Below are 6,476 nucleotides of genomic sequence, written 5' to 3'. Positions count from 1 at the left end.
CTCCAATATCTAAGATCATCCTACGATGAGACATTAACAAGTGGAGAATTGCAGCCCCAAATTCTCCATGGAGATATAAACCCATGGAGATCCCTTGTCATTGCCTGTGCATCTTCACTATTTTCAGATCAATAAACGGACTATTCCTAATCCATGGTGTGGTGAGTTTGTTTATTTCAACTGTAGACAATTATCTCCATACAAACCCTATCCACATAAGTACATTTTGTACCTGTGATTACTGATTATAATTGAAGAAGAGAACCAAAGAGATTCAGAGAAGAATCAAGAGAATCTATAGAGAAAACTTTTTCCGTCTTACAATTATTTATTCGTTTGTGTTGTCTTATTCCTGTCCATGGACAACGCGACGGTGCGTTACAAATCTATAAAACACATTCCTTACAGAACTGTCAAAAAAAAAAAAGATAACACCTGCTATTTAGGCTACAGATTAAATTGGAAGATGGTACAATTATGGTGTCCTCATCCTAGCTTGCCTAGCTTGAAAAGGGTCCAAAGGAAAGTAATTAATGACCTTCTTCAAGCAGCCTTCTCTGCTGAAACCTTAAGGTCATCTTCACTAACTGGGGGAACCTGCAACATATAATACAAGGACATACTGACAGTGTCTCGCACATGGTTTCATCTAACCAAAAAGAATGAGCAAAACGTATTGTAAAATAAAGTCTTTTCACCCTGCCCTGGTCATCAACTAGATGGGCTGCTACATCCACATAATGTTTTCCAATTGACACTCGTACCAAGGTGAGTTTTTAGTTATTTGTTTCAAATTTTACAGATTTTGCAAACCTGGGAGATTCCAAATACGGAGTTCTGGTAAACAAAGAACGCCTAAAGAACTGATTGATTTGAGCCGATTGTGACACATGTACAGTGGACCACAGCAAGATGTCGACTTCCAAACATACACCCACTGACAATGTCCTTAAAATTTGCGGTGCAATATGCAAGTCAGCAGAGGAGGTGGATGACTTGTTTAGAAGCAAACAACATGAAGGTGATTCTTCTGTCAAGGAAGCTCTCCTCACCCAGATCAAGTACTATAAATCGGTTAATCGCGGATTGGTTAAAGGGTCATTGTTTTTTGTTTCGTAAGTTGAGCAAAGTTTTAATACGTACAAATGGCAAGTCAGCATTTGCAATCTCAAACATATTATTTTGTATCTATTTATGTTAATCACCTTGGACTCAGAATTAATGAGTTTACTAGGACATGCTTGTGAATTTGAAAAATAGCGAAGCTAAAAGGAATCTTTGAATATTTGACATTTATGTCAACATGTAAAACAAGCTCTAATCCTTCCTGTACATAATGATGACACTTATATGTATGTCAAATGGAAGCTTTATGAATAACAAACATGTGTACCAAATTTCATTGTTGTCAAGTATAGGATACCCCATTGATGACGTTTGCGCATATGTAATTAGGTTGAATGATGAGCTGCTAGTTTATGCCACATATTGTATTCATTGCATGAAAGTGATTAACTGTAAAAATCGTTGGCAATGTAACTGCTAGCTCATATTTGGCACATACATGGTGTGTGATTTTTTTTTTTACACACTTAATTTGCATAATTACCTTTTGAATAATTAATTCATTTTCATTAGCTAATTTGCATAGTTAATTACTTTTGTGGAATTTTTTCATACCAAATGGAAGAACTTTGCACGCCTAATATGTATACCAAATTCCATGGTTTTTGTAGTTGTTACCTATGCGCATATAAATTAGCTGGACTACGTCTTTTTTTCACCTTTTTAAAATCTGCAGGTTTTTCAAAAATGAAAAAAATGGCATATTTTGCATGTTTGTTACATCAATGCGATGGTAAATTTGTATAATTTTGTTGTTGAAACCGTGGCATAATGGGTAAATATACAGTACCTCATACATGTACTTCATTTTAATGGTTTAAAGTCACCAAAGACCTCAATAAAGCTGTCAAAATACTGGAGTTTGCTATTTTTTCCATTTGTCGCAGGTTTTACGACGTTTTTTGGACATCTTTAAATCATCATAACTTTGAATGCCTTGACCGATTTCTATAATTTTTTCTGTTTTTTTTGAGCTTTTTTATAGATATTTCATGTGCAAATATTAAAAGGTCTGAGCCATGTATACTTTATTTTGGTGTGCTATACCTACCTTTATGTTTGTAGCCTTTGAAAAAACTGTATTGGAAAAGTTGGAGGAGCTGAAGGCCAGCATGTGTGACATACAACAAAACCAAACCCAGATGTCAGAGAAGCTGGACCATTTAATCAAGGGTCGGGGAGCCACGACATCGATGCCCATCGAACTCCCAAGCACATTGTCTTCCTGTTAACCGACGACGAAGCCGTCATCCAGTCTGAAGTCGAGAGAATGTTTGGTAAGATTTACCTTCTTGAAATAATTAAAGCAAGCAAATTGGTCATGATTGGTATACATGTAATGATGTTTAAAGATAGTACATGTAAATGTACATGCATTGGTAATTGTCAAAGGGACCAGTCTTCTCACACACACATAAAATAACAAACCTGTAAAAATTTGAGCTCAATATTGGTCGTCGAAGTTGCAAGATACTAATGAAAGAAAAAACTCCCTTGTCACACAAAGTTGTGTGCTTTTAGATGGTTGATTTCGAGACCTCTAAATTTGAGGTCTCGAAATCTAGTGTGCACTGCCTTTAATAGCGACCCTACATTAAATTACACCGCATCTTCTTAATCTTATTATTGACATGTGACGTCATAAGGAAACTAATCGCATTTGTTTTGGTGCAGTTTATAATTTACAGATTAGCCACCTATCAACCATTGGCGGGTCGACCGTCAAAGATTGTACGAGGAGGGTGCTCAGGCACGTAATGTCCGACTCTGGCCAGGACCTATAACTGGAAGGGCAAGGGGAAGAAGAGGCCCTTCTCGGCGCTGCGACTCAGTAGGATAATTCCAAGTATGTACAAGTCGACTTACTTTGTATTTCTACACCCATGCTTTGACAAATCAACAAAGATGGTTTTGTATCTCAAGTTAAAGCTCACCGTAACGTTCCCTGTAGGTCAGAATATGTATTACCTGAAGTGTGTATAATATGCCTTCAGAACAAAACTATCGCTGAAATGAGGAAACTTGAGCGTCTTGTCACATGTGAGACAAATGCATCAAAGCTTTCGGAAGCAGCATCTGGAAAGAATGATCAGCGGATACTGCTGCAAGTGAAGGGTCTTGACCCAGTATGCATCAAAGTCCGCTACCATGCATCATGCTACAAACTTTGCACAAAATGTGCTTAGGAGGGTAAGCCCACATGCAGTCGATTTCTGTCACAATCCTTTGATTGCTTTTGTGATGAAGTGATAGAGAAGAGAACTGTTTGCCACATCATCTAAGATGATTGCACTCTCTGAAAACCAACTAAGTGTACTCGCATCATGGGCCATGATCTGAGAGTGCACCGAGAATACTACCAAGTCCCATCCGCAATCCTACAAGTTGTCAAAATGTCAAAGCTGTCATCTCACTTGAAAAGTGGCGAGTCTGGACAGGCCCACCAGAAGAGCCCAAACAGATTCTACAAGTGCCAGGTATCTTCGAAGGCATGCAGCTCACTGTCAAACCTCAAGAGGCATCGAGAGGTGCAACATGGCTAATCATCAGAAGGAAATACTGAGGTGTCCTCATGGATATTGCAGTCACTCATTTGTTCCCCAACGAACATAGACCTTTTCACAAGTACCATTGCGCAAGCGCACACTGTCAAGTGAGGTGCATGCTGGTCCAGATTTCCTTTTGGGATTAAACGCTAGATCATTTTGGTGACTGCATGAAGTATTTGACTGACCTCTGGCAGGGTGAAGTGCTGAGCCATCAATTGACAAAAGAGGAATGCACAAAGAAAAGCAAGACACTTAAGAAATTAGAATGGGCTTTGGTAGAGGCTCTTTAGATTAGTTCTGATCTGAAAATAGAACTAAGTACCCTGTCTAAGACAAATGTAGTGAGAAGGTTGCAATAAAGAGATGAAGACCTGGAGGAAAAGGAAAAGGAACTGCCTGAAGGGGTCAAAGAAAAGCAGAAACTGAACAAGAAAATCCAGAAATTGGAAGAAAACACTAAGCAGTTACAGATAGAAAAAAGCAAAGGTGATTCAATAAGTTATTTTAAAAATAGTGGTACATAGGCAAGTACATGTAAGACTGCCAAAAAAGTCTTGACTAAACAATTTCGCAATCTGGAGGCAGAAAACGAAAACCTCAAATGTAAGGTAGTTGACATCATGAACGATAAAGAAGTGCGTGCATATGAAACGGAAAGTACAGTAATGACATTAGTGCCCGTTTTGAATTAACTGCACGGGGTTGGTAGTAGGAATGTGTTGGATATAATAAGAATTGTGTTGGATATAATAAGAATGTGTTGGATGTAATAAGAATGTGTTGGATATCATAAAAATGTGTTGGATATAATAAGAATGTGTTGGATATAATAAGAATGTGTTGGATATCATAAGAATGTGTTGAATGTAATAAGAATTGTGTTAAGAGTAGACGTAAAATGAATGTTGGTAGGCTCCCTAAACCTACATGTACACTCATACGATATTTACCGGTAGAGCAATCCATGTTATATAAAGAATGTGCGCATGGCAAAATCCAAGCTTCAGAAACTGAAGTGACCATGCACACAGATGGAACAACCAAAAAGAGAAAGGGTTACACAACCGTACTAGCATCCACTGATGAAGGTACAGTTGGCATGAGTCTACATGATATCAAGACAATTCCAAAGAGTGCAAATTTTATGCCTGGATGAATTGGTCCAACTGAATGTTTGCCCACTCTTGCAGCTAAAGGTGGGATGGATGGGCTAAGCACTCATTCTAGGCTTCGCAAATGGACAGATGTAAATGGGGCAGAAATGAAAGCTTTCCTTGCTCTTTTGCTACTGATGGGGGTTGACCGTCGTCCCAGCTACGACTCATACTAGACAACTGAATGGACAATCCAGGCCCCTGGCATCAAATCTATAATGTCATGGGATCGGTTCTACAGCATTTTACAGATGTTTCACTGCACCGACAATGCACAACTAGCCCATGCTGGTAACCTGGACCGCCAAAGAAAGATAACTGAAATCATGGATTTGATCGTTCGACACTGGCAATCCAGAGAAATTGCCATTGATGAAAGGTGTACAACCCAACAAGCCGCACAATTTGGGCCTGAATTGTCGAACGTTGCAGGGTTTACCACAGAATGTTTGAAATGCGGAACTATACCAAGGGAAACGGAACATTGAGACTGAAGTTGGCATGTACAAAACTTTGGTCAATCGTATGTGCCAGCCACTATTTGATAGAGGGCACCACATTTATAAGGACAATTTGTTTTCGTCGCCTGCACTTTTTCAGATCTTGCCACCCATCAATTGGGCAGAACTCCGTGTGTCAATCGCATAGGTACGCCAACTTCCCTTATTATCTGTAGTTATTATCTTCAAATTTCTGTACATTGCATTACTAATAAATTATCTGGCATCCATCCTTCATTATTATACTCATTTTTTTTCTTCTTTTTTTCTACTGTATGCTTAATTGTTATTGTCGACATAGAAAATAAATGTACATTGCGTTGAAATTGAATTGAATTGATGAGATCAAGTCAACCACGGGACGACAAGTCGCTATTCTTGTCATGGTATGACAAAAGACAGGTAAACGTTGTCTCAAGTGTTCACAATTCAATGACATTTTCCAAAAATTGCCGTTCATGAGGACAGAGAGAGTCACAGAAGGTTCAAAAGCCAGTGGTCATTCAATGCTACACAAAATACATGGGTGGTGTAGATCACGCTGACCAAGGCATGTGGTACATGCTAAACTTACATACAATCTTGAAATGGTGGAAAAAGGTATTAATTTACCTTCGCGGGGCAACCTATGTCAACAGCTGGACCGTTTGGAAGTCCCTTCACCCTGGTATGCGGCTGAAAAGGGACAAGTTTCGGTACACAATAATTTATAGACTTTTGGATGGTGAGCAAAAGCTGATGCTCGACCGGGACAGAGATCCACAGACCAGCCCAGAAGGCTCATTGAGTGCCACTTCCCCAAAACCCTTAATATGTATGAAGATTACAGCAGGACGTCATTCAAGACTGGAATGTGTGGTTTGCTCACACCGTAAAGCAAAGTGCCACCAAAATGAATTTGCTTGCAAGCAGTACAACCTGCTGATGTGCCAAGCACCATGTTTTAAGAGCTATCATACCCTTGTTGACTACAACAAACTATGCACCTTGGTACCACACATGACAATTTTTAAATTATGCTCTAAAAAAGAGCAATTGGACAGTGATGTTTAATATGATCTTTTTTGTTCACATGTTTGTAAGTTTCAATGTATACACATTGTTTGATTGATATGGGATGTAGTCAACTTTTCATCTTCATGGTTCTA

General features: G+C 38.9%; 1 protein-coding gene and 1 pseudogene across 1 annotated transcript in view; one reads left to right on the top strand and one right to left on the bottom strand.

Annotated features, from left to right (window-relative positions):
• Positions 1–6,476, bottom strand: part of LOC139936329 (uncharacterized) — a 101,144-nt gene that overhangs the window by 83,239 nt on the left and 11,429 nt on the right. The window lies entirely within an intron of this gene.
• On the top strand, positions 3,450–5,004 carry LOC139935823 (uncharacterized; annotated as a pseudogene).

Source organism: Asterias amurensis, chromosome 4 (assembly GCF_032118995.1).
Source record: "Asterias amurensis chromosome 4, ASM3211899v1".
Taxonomy (NCBI): Eukaryota; Metazoa; Echinodermata; class Asteroidea; order Forcipulatida; family Asteriidae; genus Asterias; species Asterias amurensis.
The sequence above is the reverse complement of the archived record's forward strand: the minus strand, read 5'-3'. Positions and strand labels throughout refer to the sequence as shown.